The sequence below is a fragment of the Sus scrofa genome, chromosome 15, assembly GCF_000003025.6.
Source record: "Sus scrofa isolate TJ Tabasco breed Duroc chromosome 15, Sscrofa11.1, whole genome shotgun sequence".
In the NCBI taxonomy this organism is placed as follows: Eukaryota; Metazoa; Chordata; class Mammalia; order Artiodactyla; family Suidae; genus Sus; species Sus scrofa.
Window position 1 is genome coordinate 13,030,979 of NC_010457.5, and position 16,046 is coordinate 13,047,024.

At 38.1% G+C, this 16,046-nt stretch overlaps 1 protein-coding gene across 1 annotated transcript in view; it reads left to right on the forward strand.

Annotated features, from left to right (window-relative positions):
* The window catches only part of NXPH2 (neurexophilin 2), a 120,147-nt gene that overhangs the window by 77,917 nt on the left and 26,184 nt on the right, over nt 1–16,046 (forward strand). The gene's annotated exons all lie outside the window — the stretch shown is intronic.

A 16,046-nucleotide genomic window follows, 5' to 3' on the forward strand; every position in this document is an offset into this window, starting at 1 on the left:
GATGGTTTCGGAGTAGTTTGTGTGTATGACAGCTGGGAAAAGTAGCAGCTGTTTTTGTTTTTGTTTTTTTCCAGATAGGCTTTCGTGATCATCCTATCTGGGAAAAGAATGAAAAAGAATGAAATTCTCCGATCTAAACACATTAACTAAATGCCCTATGTATTAGACTAAACGCAACTGAGGATGAGACACCATAGCACCATACATGAAGCCCTGCCAAAAGACAGCCCAGGCATCTGGGGACAACCAGTGCTGTGACTGCAATCACAAATTATTCCAGTGAGGAAGAAATGGAAGAAGTCTCTATAGTCATCAGCTTGACTGCACAGGGAGCCTTCTGACAAGGTCAGATTTTTAAAGGGCAGACACCAGTCTTACTTACTAAATTAGCTGATGACATGAGGCTCCAAGAGACGAGCAAGATATGTTGGTTATCAGGATTCAAAAGGATCTCAGCAGGCTAGAATGATGGGCTAAATTCACAAAGAAGAAAGTTAAAAGGTATCCTTATATGGTCTGGCCCTTGGATACAAAAAGATCAGCACCACCAGAGGATAAAAGGTATATGGTGAGCAAGTATAGGAAAGTTTTAGTTGAAATAAACTGAGGTTGTGAATCATCAATATGGCGAAAGCTTTCCAAATGTGCATAAGCTTTCCAGAATGCTTATGCAACCCTAGACTGTATTAATAGACTATGGTATTTAGTAAGAGAAAAGTGATAGCAAAAACCATTTGCAGGCTATAGATACAGATGTCAAGCAAATGCTCTTTGGGGTCAGACAACCGCTTTTCAGATTCCATCACCGGCTCATCATAGCAGTTCTTTATGTGATTCATAAAAATATCAAATGTGCATTGAACCCTTAACTTGAAGTCTGAATGTTCATTTTACAAAATTCTTTTACAGATATTTTGATGTGGCCTTTTCCTTTGATGGTGAAGCTGACTTTCCACCAATACACACTAGTGTGGCCCTATCTGTGGTTTGTGACTGGCCTCCATTCTCATGTGCTAGGTGTGTGTTCTAATTGGTCATAGTAACAATTGGAATGTCATCCCCCTGAATATGGGTCCCCTGGAGTTTTTCATTTTCCCTTTAAACAAACCCCATTTTTAATTATCTAAGATTTCTAGCTGCTGCTTTTTGTGGGTTTTTTTTTAATGGAACAATTACCTAAAGACAAATTCTAATCAATTCAAATCTTTCTAGAATTTTTGCTCTTTTTCTTTTTTCTTTTTACAGTTTTCTTGCTGTCACTTATTTCAATAGAAATATTTTAAGATTCATCTGCAACAAGTTTCTTCAAGCATTCAGCTTGATTTTCATATAAATGATAACCTTTTTTCTCACTCATATTTCATCAGCTTATATAATAGGGCATTAAATTACATAATTAAAATGGCCAATATAAATGGCGTAAATGGGATAAGAACAAACAGCTGTCACACATACAACTCAAGAGAAAAGCCCACTAGCAGTGGGTAGTCAGTGTACTGTGAAACAGTCATAATCAGAACCAAGTCACCAGTATTGTCATGGGAACTAAAAGGCTTACAATTGAAGCAAGTGGAGGCATTTAGTCCAAAGAGAGGCTGGTTCAGTGATATGAATGTCCTCCACTGTTAGAGGGTTTATTACATAGAAGATTCACTGAGCTGCTTATGTAGAAGATTCTAGGATGAGAGAGAGAGAGATAACACAGACCACTGAATAACATTTTAGGCAGACAATGCTCAGCTCATATCAGTATGGATTTTAATAGAGAATTTAAAGATGACATAAGCTCTCTTGGGAGATAATCTGTCACTGGACATGTTCAAACACAGACAGGATGACCAACTTGGCAGTGATAGTATTTGTTCTAACAAATTCAGAATATTGTAGGGAATTCAAATAGATAATGGTAACTTCTCTAACCGTCATGACAATGCAGAGAAATCAGTCATTGAGGAAAATCTAATAAGAAGGATTAGGCAGAAGACATTCCTTGGGCTTTTAGATTGCCAAAACAAGGGCAGTCTAAAGTGTCATTGCTTCATCTTAAATTTGAAAGACACATTTTCTTTTTAAAAGAATGATTGTTACAATGTATTATATGTAAGAATCTATGTGATATTGTGTGTGTGTGTGTGTGTGTGTGTGTGTGTGTGAACACTTACAGGGTGAGAATCCCATATCAAATCAAAGAGAAAGAAGCAAAGAAACACAAATCTTATTAATAATAATATATTCTGGAATAGGATTATTTGAATCTCTTCTACATGAAAATTGGTCTTATGAATTTGAAATGACTAACAAATCGGAAAAGAAATATGCAATGATAATGCTCAATGGTGCTTATTTTAAAAAATAGGTGATGTGTTCTACCCTATTGGATAAAATCCACTTGACATAGTTAGTTACAGTTCTCAGAGTATAGAATCAATATCTCTTTATTTTATTATTAGAAAATAAGACACCATATTATAGTATTCTTTAGATAGTTGTCCCATTTTGAGGAATATAATGTGAGCCCCCATTGTACCTTAGCTCCATTCCATAATGCAGTTTTATTCTACTTCATAGCCAGTGTGTACCCATAAATTTCCAATTTGAATCCCCCTAAAGCATATCTATATGGAGGGGGAAAATATCTTCCCTTCGTTTGTGGCTGCACCTATCCAGATTAATTCAGATGCTTCATCAAGGGATTCATCCCATTTGGACCTGCTAACATGAAAGGCTGTTCTTCAGCTAGTACCTACTGTAGTGCTGATTGGTTATATCCTGCGTCTGTTCTCATTGGTGGGCACTGATCAGCCTTCATTCTGATTGGCCAGTTATTAGAACTATTTTGTATCACCACATTCAAATGCACTGAGGAGCTTAATACCCAGGAGATGCCTGTGTCCACATCCCCCTCATTCTGATTTAAATCTGAGGTGCACATGGAAACAACCCAAATGTCCATCGACAGATGATTGGATTCGGAAGATGTGGTATATATACACAATGGAATACTACTCAGCCATAAAAAAGGATGACATAATGCCGTTTGCAGCAACATGGATGGAACTAGAGAATCTCATACTGAGTGAAATGAGCCAGAAAGACAAAGACAAATACCATATGATATCACTTATAACTGGAATCTAATATCCAGCACAAATGAACATCTCCTGAGAAAAGAAAATCATGGACTTGGAGAAGAGACTTGTGGTTGCCTGATGGGAGGGGGAGGGAGTGGGAGGGATCGGGAGCTTGGGCTTATCAGACACAACCTAGAATAGATTTACAAGGAGATCCTGCTGAATAGCATTGAGAACTATGTCTAGATACTCATGTTGCAACAGAAGAAAGGGTGGGGGAAAAAACTGTAATTGCAATGTATACATCTAAGGATAACCTGACCCCCTTGCTGTACAGTGGGAAAATAAAAAATAAAAAAAATAAAAAAATAAAAAAAATAAAAAATAAAAATAAATCTGAGGTGCCACAAGCTTTCTAGGTCATTGTTTCTCAAATCATCTGTGTAAATGACCTGTTGTTGATTTTAAGTGTTGATAGTTTTGTAAAATGAAAACCACATAATTGAATGTTGCTGCAAATGGCAAATTGCTATAAAAGTTTATAAACATGGAAGTATTTATCTTGAACTAGTCACAGTTTGTGGGTCATACTTTAAGGGGCACTGATTCTAACACAAGGCCAGACTAATGAACCACTTATTGCCTCCTTTGTAACTGCTTACGTTGTATGCTTTTTAAGAGCCTAAAGACATTTCTTAGTCAAGGCCATTTACTGTAAAGATTATGGAGACTGGCAAGTCCCAAGTTTTGCAGGAGACCCAGGAAAAGAGCCAATGGTATAATTCTAGTCCAAAGGCCAGCAGGCTCAAGACTTAGGAAAAGCCAGTATTTCAGTTGAGTTCAAAAGCCAGGGAAAAAACTAATGTTCCAGTCTGAAGGCAGACAAGAAGAATTCTCTCTTGCTCAGAGGAGGGCCAGCCTTTTTATTCTACTCAGGCCTTAAACTGATTGGATGAGGCCCACCCACATTAGGGAGAGAAATCTGCTTTATTCAGTCTACTTATGTAAATGCTAATCTCATCCAAAAACACTCTCACAGAAACACCCAGAATAATATTTGGCTAAATATTTATGACCATAAAATTAGCCATTATACTATGACACATAGGAAGATACTAAGACCTTTATCAAAGATGCTATATTACAGGAATTCCCACTGTGACTCAATGGGATTGGTGGTGTCTCTGGAACGCTGGGTCATAGGTTTGATCCCTGACCCTGCTCCAGCATTGCCACATCTCAGTGTAGTTTGCAACTGTGGTTCTGGCCCAGAAACTCCATAAGCTGCTGAGGGGTGGCCAAGAAAAACAAAAAGAAAAACAAAAATGATGCTGTATTATAGATATTGTCTAAGTCTCTGAGGAGCGGAAGATCCGATCCAGGTTTTACTCTCAGTAAGTTCGTATCTGGTGTGGGCAAGAGGGGGTGTAGCTAGCATGCATTCAGACTATTACAATGCAGTTTAGTAAGTGGTATACTAAAGCCATATTCAAGGGGTTATTGTAGAACCTAAGGGTTCTATAGTTTGGAATAAAGCCTAACCCTTCCTATTTTTTATAAAGTTCCCCAAACCCACCTTGTAAGTGATAAATAGGTGTAGATACATGACAGATTCCCCAAAAGTACATGTTTCTCAATTAGCAGGTGGTTTACCATATTTTTTAATTGTAGTTATATCGCCATGATAAGCGTTATTGCAATGTACACAAAGATTCATTGTCAGTTGTGTTTCACTATATTGGCCCAATGATTCCCATTTAGTCACATCATGTCCCAAACATTGTAACTGAAGTAGAATCTTTGAGATCACTTAAAACAGAAGTAACAGGAAAAGCTGTTCTTTTTTTTTTTTTTTTTTTTTTTTTTTTTTTTTTTTTGGTCTTTTTGCCATTTCTTGGGCTGCTCCTGCGGCATATGGAGGTTCCCAGGCTAGGAGTCGAATCAAAGCTGTAGCCACCGGCCTATGCCAGAGCCACAGCAACGCAGGATCCAAGCCGCGTCCACAACCTACACCACAGCTCACGGCAACGCCAGATCCTTAACCCACTGAGCAAGGGCAGGGATCGAACCCACAACCTCATGGTTCCTAGTCGGATTTGTTAACCACTGCGCCACGACGGGAACTCCGGAAAAGCTGTTCTTACTTAGAACTTGCTGTGGTTAGAACCTGTGCTGGGTTTTGGGAATAAACCACTCAGACACCTACTGGGCTGCTAGATAATGATCCCCAGAGTCTTTCAGTCCTACTCAAGTGCTGAAAATAGTTTGCTGAGGCACCTCTGTCTTTAAAAGGCACTGGGGACTTATTATTTTAATCCTTGTACAGCCTGATTTATCCCTTCAAACATCTGTCAGCTGTGCTTTGTCTTGAAATGGGTACCAATGCTGCTGATGATTTTTCAACAGCAGCTGGGAGACGTTCATTAGACTCTCAGAGGGTGTGTATGGCTGTAATATTTTCTTTTACTAATGATCTCTGAAGCATTAAATATTGTGCATCCCATATCTACAGGAAATCTTGAATTTTTATTTCCCTGCTTCAAGATTGAAGCATTAGGTTTTACTCAATTAGCTAAATTATTAACAATCCAGTCCCTGGGTCCTGGAGATATAAAAGAAAAATGGACTGTAAGATCCTGGGTTAAATGCTTGTTATTTAACACAGGGGAGAGATCATAGCCATTCTCTCCAGCAGATATAAATAAGAGCTGAACCACAATTTTTCTTAAATGATTTCCAAATTAATTTGTCGATATAGCATCCCTTGACTTAGCTCTCATTTGCTTTACCTCCTTCTGTACTTAGGACAGAGAGGGTTTTTTTGGTCCTCCTGAACTTCTCTATCTTCTCTTTGGCTGGCCATTGTTGAAGCTCTTATTTGTCTGTTCAAAGATTTGAAAGATCTCTCTTTTTTGTTGTTGTTGTTCTTTGCACCCAGAAACTTCTCATATGTAGACAAAGGCAGCAGCATTTTATGCTGTACTTGAAACCCTAGCTGTTCTCTGTCAGAGTCATCTGTCCCTCTAGCCTCATTGTTGCTATGCTTCCATCATTAGTATTTTTTCCTCTGGTTAATTTAATCAGGTGATGTGGGGATGAAGGAGGTAGAGGTGGAAGTTGACTCAAGAAACATTTTGAGTCTCTTGTAATTGTCCTGGGGGTGAATGCTGTGGTGGGAACCAGGAGGTGAGATGATGTTCTGGACCAACTTTATAATTTTGCTTGAGTCAGGACCTGAGTCTGGATATATTAAAAGACTAACAAATAACCTCTAGAACAGTGGAGTAGCCTCTGTGTTACAGAGAATTCTCCCACCAGTCCTCCACACTTGCCTTGGACTTTGGACAAGATGGCAGAGTAGAAGGACTTAAATTCACCTCCCCTCACGAAAACATTCAAAATCACAACTAACTTCTGAATAACCATGGACAAAAAAGATTGGAACCTACCAAAAAAGATACTCTACACCTGAGGACAAAGAAGAAGCCACACTGAGATGATATGAGGGGTGCTTTTGAAATATAAGCAAATCCTATACCCACTGAGTGAGCAAACCACAAACTGGGAAATAATTATATCACAGAGGTTCTCCCACAGGAGGAAGAGTTATGAGCCCCACATTAGGCTCAGCAGCCTGGGGCCTGGCATCGGGAGAAGGTGCCCCCAGAGCATTTGGCTTTGAAGGCCAGCAGGGCTCAAGAGCAGGAGCTCCACAGGACTGTGAGAAACAAAAGTTCACTCTCAAGGAGCACACACAAGGTCTCAAGAGCACTGGGACACAGGGCAACGCAGCTGCTCCATTGGAACGTAGGCCAAACACAACTGCAGGTCTTAGAGAATCTCCTGGATAAGTGGGGGTCACTGTGGGTGCAAGCACACTGATTGCAAAACCCCAAGGACCAATCATCACCATGAGCATTCCCAGAGTTACCATTTTTGCCCTAGCCAACAGTCTCCAGACACCAGTGCAGGATGCCTCAGGAGAAACAACAGCAGGGTGGGAACCCAGCCCCACCCATCAGCAGACAGGCTGCCTAGCATCATCCTGAGCTCCCAGCTACCTCTAAACATGCCCCTGGACACAGCTTTACCCACCAGAGGGTAAGTCCCAGCTCTACCCACCAGTGGACCAGCACCAGTCCCTCCCACCAGGAAGCCCACACAAGCTCCTAGACCAGCCTCATCCACCAGCAGACATCAGAGGCAAGAGAAACTAGAGTCCTGCAGCCTGAGGAATGGTGACCACAAATACAGGAAATTAAACAAAATGAGACAGCAGAGGAATATGTGCCAGATGAAGGAAAGAGAGAAAAACCCTAGAAGAACAACTCAGTGAAGTGGAGGTAGGCAATTTACCTGAAAAAAAGAGTTCAAAGTAACAATAGTAAAGATGATCCAAGCCCTCCACATGCCCTACACCTTAGAGACCATACCCTGCACCTCTCCTCCCCAATTAGGGGCCTGGGAGGACCTGCTCCCCATAGAAGCTAGCTGTGTGCATGCCTGGGTGCGGTGTTCACACAGGGGGGGAACGCTATCAAATGAATGTCCACAAATGCCAGATGCCATATAAGCAGGCCAGAGCCCTTGGTTAAATGAGGCAAGTTTCTGTAGCATGTGGATGACGTTGCTTTACAATTTGTACTACAGGTCATCAACTGTTTGAAGGAAGGATTCCTATCTTTTCATTTCTCTGCCTCCCTAAAATATTGAAGAACATTGTCTCATAATGGAAAAGATATGGAGTTAGACAACAAGGGTCTCAAACCCAGGTTTGATCTCTCCAAGCCTCAGTTTCCTATCTGTACAAAGTGGTTAGCACCCATCTGACTCAAAGTCCCAAATCAACAAGCACATCATGAACATTCAGTGAATGGTCCTTGTTAACCTATCTCCTTATGTGTAGTTCCTACTTGAAAAGTACTACAGGGAGTTCCCACCGTGGCACAGTGGGTTAAGAATCTGACTGCAGCTCAGATTGCTATGGAGATGTGGGTTCAATCCCTGGCTCTGCACAGTGGGTTAAAGGATCCAGCATTGCCACAGCTGCAACGTAGGTTCAGTCGTAGCTTGGATTCAATCCCTGGCCTGGAACCCTCCACATGCCCCAAGTGCAGCATTTAAAACAAAACAAAACAAACCTGCTCCCTAGGATGTGCTTTTTCTTCCTCGTGCTCTTTCCTCTATCCTATCCTTTTTTTTTAATTTGTTTTTGAAGTATAGTTGATTTACAATGTTGTGTCTAATTTCTGCTGTCAGCAAAGTGATGCAGTTACACACACACACACACACCACACACACACACATATTCTTTTTTGTATCCTTTCCATTATGGTTTATTACAGAATATTGAGTATATCTCCCTATGCTGTACAGTAGGACCTTATGTTTATCCATTCTATATATCATAGTTTGCATTTGCTAATCCCAAACTCCCAGTCCACCCCTTTTCACCTTCTCTACCCCTTGGCAACTATCCTATCCATCTTTGTATTCATAGTCCATTTTTTTAAGCTCTTTCTGTTTTACTCAATTTGCCTTTTTTTTTTCTCTCTCTCTTTCTCACTTTTTTATACCGTAAGTCTGAGAATTATATTCAGTTCTACCAACCAAAGGGCATTCCCTCAGCTGGCTGATGCTATTCCATGCTAAAGATATCATTGACCTTTATCCTAAAAGCAGGGATAACCCACCCCACTCCCACCAAGTGGACCAGCATATTGCCAACCCTCCAGGAATTAAATTAGCTGTTGCACAGTTAAAATCCTCTCAACCTGACAACAGGACTATTACCTGCTATGCTTCTGATTTGATTGCTTTTGTTTTTTTCCCCCAGAGGTATTATCATGAATAGTTTTACAGTTGAGTCCATTTACCATATTTACAATTCTTCCTATCTGCTTTTGTTGCTTGTCTCAAAACACAGCTCTCTCCATCTCTTTCAAACTGCCTCCTTCCGGGTGCTAAGGTAACTTTTGCTGGAGGCTCCAGGGGCTGAGAACAGATGTGAAATTCTCCTGCAGTTAGAAGATACCAGCGCCACTGTGGTTCAACCACTGATATGAACCAACAGATAATTACAGTTTAAAATTAGTATTTTAATGAAGCAGTCTTAACAAATGTAAAGTGAAATCTCCTAGGCATTCAAGAAATGAGCAGGAGGGGAGGACATTAACTAAGAAGTCCAGCCGATGGATGGTCAGCAGGTGCTGGTCTGAGGGAGAGCAGAATGGTCCAGTTTTTTTGAGCTGCTGCACCATGCAAGGAAAAGCCTGTATTTAAAGGTGAATAGAAATGCCTAAAGAGCAAAGTCAACTTCCAGTCAATCACAGATCTGAGGCTTCTATCCAGGAACCTCGAATTAAATATCAGTACAAAATATAGGGAAATAAATTCCTTATCCATTTAAACCTAATGTCAAGGTTCACTTTTTTCCCTTTCAGAAATTAATGGCATCATTAAATATTTATGAGACCTGATACCCAGCAGTAATTGTTAATATCATAAACTGTTTCAGCAGGTAGGAATGAAACCAGAGATGAGTAGGGGAAATGCTTGTTGAATTGTTACATTTTATTTTTTAAGTGTTTATAGTGCTAAATATATATTTTACTAGGGGCTGGGTTGTTATACAACTTAATCAATTAAAAGAAAAACTGTAGAAAATGTTTCAAGTATTTTGAATGCTGGATTAAAATGGACTATTAGATTTATCCCTAGAGGGGTCATAAAAGGAGCTGGGCTGTATTTATTTTCCAGGGCTCACTTGCTTGGGGAACTCAGATTAGTTGCTTAAATTCTCTGTGCCGTAATCTCTCATCTGGAAAATGAGATTATTACCATTCACCTTACATGGCTTACTGGAAAACAGGGAAGACAGATGGAGTTGGCTGAATCCTCAAACTGGGTGGCCAGCACAAAGACTCAATGAGCGCATGAATGGAACAGCGCTGCATGACTACATAAGACTAGGTTGAGAAGCCCCACCGCATGTTAGCACACAAGCCTCAATTTATATCTTAATATATGTTAGCCTCTTGCAGGATTTTCAGTTCAACATTGAAAATAGACAAGAAAATAAACATGAACATAATTTCCACAGCTGGTGCTTTGCATCCCAAACAAAAGACAGGCTGGGATCAGGCAGGATACTTGCTCACCCAAAGCCCTGACTCAAGTCTAATCCCAGCAGAAAATACCCCTCTTTCTAGCATCTGTCCCTCTCAGAAACTGATGAGATCTGCCCTCACTCTCACCCCACCGTGGGCTAACTCTCTGAATCTACTTAGACCTTGAACCCTGCTCATCTGTTCCCACTGCTCTTTTTAACCCAGCTTCCATTCCAGAAACTTTTCAGAGGCTGCTCTTGTAGCTTCTAGATAGAAGAAAGCACAAAGCAGAGAGGAATGTCTTGCTCCCCTTCCCCTGCTGTATTTGGATGTTTCTCTTTATGAACTATTCACAGGCTACCACCTAGTAGCCCTGGTCTGATTGCTTCTTTGCTTTCTCTATTATCACAGCTCCACCCTGGGCCAAGCATGGTTTCCACAGCTCTTTCTTCCCAGGGCTTTAAAGCAGCACTTGCTTGGTCAGCAAGCACTTTTATTCTTCTGCCCACAAAAGATTCATTGTGTACTTTATTGGCAACTACAAAATGGTTTTGCCTTTATTCCAATTTTCTCTACTTACATAGTTAAAATTTTGTTACATACTCTCCATTAATATGGGAGATTCCTTTATATCGTGTGTGTGTGTTTGTGAACATACACATTCACATACATTTTCAATATTTCTTTCATTTCTGTTCATTGTAACACACACCTATTAACCATCACGTCCTAGATATTATGGTAGGTGTCATATATACAAATATAAATTTGTTAAATACTTTATTGTCCACTATCCAGGCACTGAAGTAGTTTCAGTCCCAAAATTCAGTACTCTTTTCAATTTCACCAGGTCTGGAAGTGGTTTAGCTCCATAATTTTATTTGGGAGGAATAGTTATTAAATTTATATCTGCTTTGGGGTGGGGGAATGCTGGGAGTTTGGGGATGGAAATGTTATAAAATTGGATTGTGATGATCATTGTACAACTATAAATGTAATAAATTCATTGAGTAATATAAAAAATTTTAAAAAAATTTTAATTTATATCTGTTCACTCAATTATTTTCAAACTATAGAAATGCAGTAAAATTGGGGGAAAATTATCAGTGACCTTTCTGCCAATTTGTAACCTATATAGTGTATTAGGATATTCATTCTGACGTTTTTCAGTGTATTTTTAAATAGTCAATGTAGTTGAAATAATAACTTATCTACAATTTTGTGGCTTTTTTAGCTTAGCATTACAGAAGTAAGCATTCCCTCATGTTGCTAAAACCTGTACCATTTTTAAAGCCAGTTAATAAGCTTTTAAATAAATGTAGCAAAACCACTTAACAGTTTTCTTCAATTTTCAGAAATTTTGACTGTTTGGAATTTATCATAGCATAAACAACACTGTAGCAAACATCATCTGCATACATCAAAGTTGATTTTTTTCTTTTAATTCCTGAGATTATACTTCACAAGTGCAGTTACTATATCAAAAGGAATGGGAAATTTTAAGGCTTTTTTGTGAATATTATGAATTGCTTTTCAGAAATGCTTTACTAATTTATATTGCCATACAAAGTGGAAGAAATACCCTTATCAGCAGTAGATATTCTCATTCTGAAAAAATACTTGTTTTTACTTTTGTTTTTATTTTATTTGCTAATTTGTTAGTCACAAAAGCACCTGTTGTTTAATTTGCATTTTTTTTGGTTAGCAATGAGATTGAACTTTTTATTGAATGTTAATATTATCTATTTAGGAGTTCCCGTCATGGTGCAGCGGAAACAAATCCAACTAGGAACCATGAGGTTGTGGGTTCGATCCCTGGCCTCGATCAGTGGGTTAAGGATCTGGCATTGTCGGTGAGCTGTGGTGTAGGCTGCAGGCACAGCTCAGATCTGGCATTGCTGTAACTGTGGTGTAGGCCAGCAGCTGCAGCTCTGATTCAACCCCTATCCTGGAAACCTCCATATGCCATGGGTGTGGCCCTAAAAAGCCAAAAAAAACTAAAAATAAAGATAATTACTTTATCAATTTATTATTTTATTTTATTTTTCTTCAATAGCTGCATTTTTAAATTTTTTTCAAATTAGAATAGTAATGTAGGTTTAATGTAGAAAATGAAATAGAGATAAGTTTAAAGAAAAAACTAGGAAATAGCAAGAATCCATTACACTGGGACAAATAGTTAATGTTTTGGTCTGTGTCCTGCCAATAATTTTTAACATGCACATACACTAATTTTTTGTGTGTATATCACTTTTTCCCACTTAGCAGTATTCGATTTTTCATGTCATTAAGTGTTCTTTGTTAACATTATTTCATTGGGCATCCATATATATTTTAATGCTTCCATTAAATGTATATATTGTATATTTTTGCCATTATGAATAATGCTGTAATTAGCATATTTGTACATGAATTGTGTGCATCATTTCTATTTTCATTTTTAATTAACTTCTAGAAGGTCTAATTTACATGTATAGAATTAAACTATTTTAAAAACATAGTTCCCAAAGTTTTGACAAATGTTTACATATCTGTAACCACCACCACAGTCTAGGTGTAGAATTCCTCCAGCACCGCAAAAATGCCTCTCAAGTCCCATTGTAGTAGAACCACCATCAACCCCTTGGTCAAAGGCAAGCAGTGATCTGCCTGTCAATTAGTTTTGTCTGTTCTAGAAATTCATATCAATGGAATCATACAGAATACGTATATATAGACTCTGAATTTCGAGTCAGTCATTTATTCTTTTTATACTGAGTAGTATTTCATTGTATAAAATTATCCATTTATACTCCTCTATAGAAAACTACTTTTTTATCTAATTGTTGTATGGTTTTTATTTTCAGTTTGATTATCCACGAGGTTCCACTTGATTATCTGTAATTTATCCATATTTGATTTCTAGTATTTGACTATTTGGGTTGTTTTTGGTTTGGAGCTATAAATAAAATTGTTAGAAATATTTGTATAAAACCCTCGGTATAGGCATATATACTCATTTCTCTTGGATAAATACCTAAGAGTAAAATTTATGGGTTCTTAGTGTTGGTATATTTTCATGTGAAAGCTGTCTTTTGTTTCACTTTCCCATCAGCAAGGTGTAAGAGTTTCAGTTAATCCACATCTTTGCTACCATTTTGTACTATATTTTTAATTTTAGCCATTCTGGTGGGTATGTAGTGCTATCTCATGTGGATATCTTTTTTTTTTTTTTCTTTTTTGGCCGCACCTGTGGCATGGAGAGGTACCTGAGCCAGGGAATGAACCTGAGACAAGGCAGCAACAATGCCAGATCCGCCAGATCCTTAACCCATTAGGCCACCAGTGAACTCCTCATGTGGGTTTCATTTTAATTTTCCTAATGACTAATGAGGAACATTTTATAATGAGCATATTGGACATTCGTATACATTTAGTGAAATATATCTTCTGCTCTACTATTTTTCCCATTTTAAAAAATTATTTGTCTACTAATTATTGAGTTGCATGAGGTTTTTTTTTCCTATATTCTGGTTACAACCCTTTGTAAGATAAATGTATTGTGAATATGTTTGCTTATTCCATGGATTCTGTCATTTTCCCTTTTTTTTTTTTTTTGCTTTTTAGGGCTGCACCTGAGGCATATGGAAGTTGCCAGATTAGGAATCAAATCGGAGCTGCAGCTGCCAGCCACAGCCACCAGTGCAGGATCCAAGCCACGTCTGTGACCTATATCACAGCTCATGGCAATGCCAGATCCTTAACCCACTGAGGCCAAGGCCAAGGATTAAACCTGCATCCTCATGTATACTAGTTGGGTTCATTACCACTGAGCCACAACTGGAACTCCAATCTTTCATTTTCTTAACAGTATCTTTGAAAGAGCAGAAATTGTTAATTTTGGTGACATACAGATTTATCAGGGTTTTTTTTTTTTTATGGTTCCAGTTCTTTAAAGCCTATCTAAGAAAGCTTCGCTTATGCCAAATCTTGAAAATTATTTCCATTTTTTTAAAGTCTTATAATTTTAAATTTTACATTTAGGCCTAAGATCCATTAGATGCAGTAATTAAATTTAGTGGATCTAATTATCATGTATGGTGTAAGAGGTTCAATTTTTTCCATGTGAATATCCAGATACTTCAGCACCATTTGTTAAAAAGACTCTTTCCCCATTTAATTAGGTTGGTACTTTTATCGAAAATCAATTGACCATGTATTTATGAGTTTATTTCTGGGCACTCTCTTCTGTTCCATTGCTCTATTTGCCTTTCCATGTGTCCATACTTTGAAGTATCATTTGCCTTGCAGTAAATTCCTAAACATTGGATATTGGGTTTGAGGGTATCACAGTTTTTAAGCCTGTTGATTCATGTGCTTAAATTTCTCTGGAGAAAGATTTCATATGCTTATTTTTCCAGGCACCTTCCCAACTTTTAACATTGGTTGTTTCACTTAAAAAAATATTAACTTTTGAAAAATATTATGTCATTATTTTTAAATGGATATTTGTGTATTTAGCACAATACTCACTGTCTAATTGTATGTCTTTTCCTATAAATTATATGTTTGTATCCTTTGTATATGTCTTTATTGTGATTTTTACCTCTTTTTCTTAATTCTGTGTAAAATCTCTTGAGATGATAAAGTTATGAAGCTTTTTTCTATCATATTCATCCCAAATAGGTTATCGGTTTAAGTTTACATTTTAATTCATTAGTTAGAATTTCAATATCAAGAGGTGTTTAACTTGCATTATTTTATTTCCAAATGGTTTTTAAAACTGTTTTTTATGTTCTCCAAAAAATCCTGTTAGAACTTTTAGGTCAAATTACATGAAATACATCCATTTATTTGAGTGGAAGTGATACTTCCACGCTATCCTCCTTCGCAGTCCACCAGCACATGGTATGTCTCCATTTAATGTAGATGTCCTTGGTTTCTCTTTCTCTCTCTCTCTCTTTTTTTTTTTTTTTTTTTTTTTTTTTTTTGGTCTTTTGAGGGCCACACCCATGGCATATGGAAGTTCCCAGGCTAAGGCTCTAATCGGAGCTGTAGCTGCTGGCCTACGCCACAGCCATAGTAATGCCAGATCCGAGCCGCGTCTTTGATCTACACCACAGCTCATAGCAACCTTAACCCACTGAGGGAGACCAGGGATCGAACCCACAACCTCATCGTTCCTAGTCGGATTCGTTTCTGTCGTGCCACGACGGGAACTCTTCCTTTGTTTCTCTTAAGAGTTCTGTACACTGACTCATAGAAGTCCTTGACATTTCTTGTTAAAGCCATTTTAACATGGGTTAAACTTTACATTGCTGCCATGAACAGTGTTTTTTCAAATTGCTTTCTAACACTGTTAGTAATAAAATAGAGAAAACTATTTATCTGTGCTTATCGATCTCTTATCTAGCCACTTTGCTGGACTAGGATCAATTTGGAATCCTTCTCATTTCATTGCCTTGAATTTCCTATTTACCCAACTTACTTTTCTTAGCAGGTAATAATAATTTAGTTGTCTCATTGCCAGAAGTTTTTCCGATTATTTTTCTCCATGCCTTGTTGAATTGGCCAGAACATCTGCAACAGTATTAAATAATAGTGATGATAGTTAAGTACCTGATCTTATTAAAGCCTCCAATATCATTTGTAGACGTATAAAAGTATATTAAAAATTAGGGCAGTTTGATACTGGAAGAAATATAAAGGTTGTCTAAGTGAATACTTATTTGATTTATGAATTTCCCTTATAACCTCAGATATTCTGCTTTACCATCTCAAATGATGGAGACAGGAAAATTGACCATCTGTGTTAATTTTCTACGGCTGTGGTAATAAAGTACTACAAACTGGTGGCTTAAAACAACAGAAATTTACTCTGCAACAG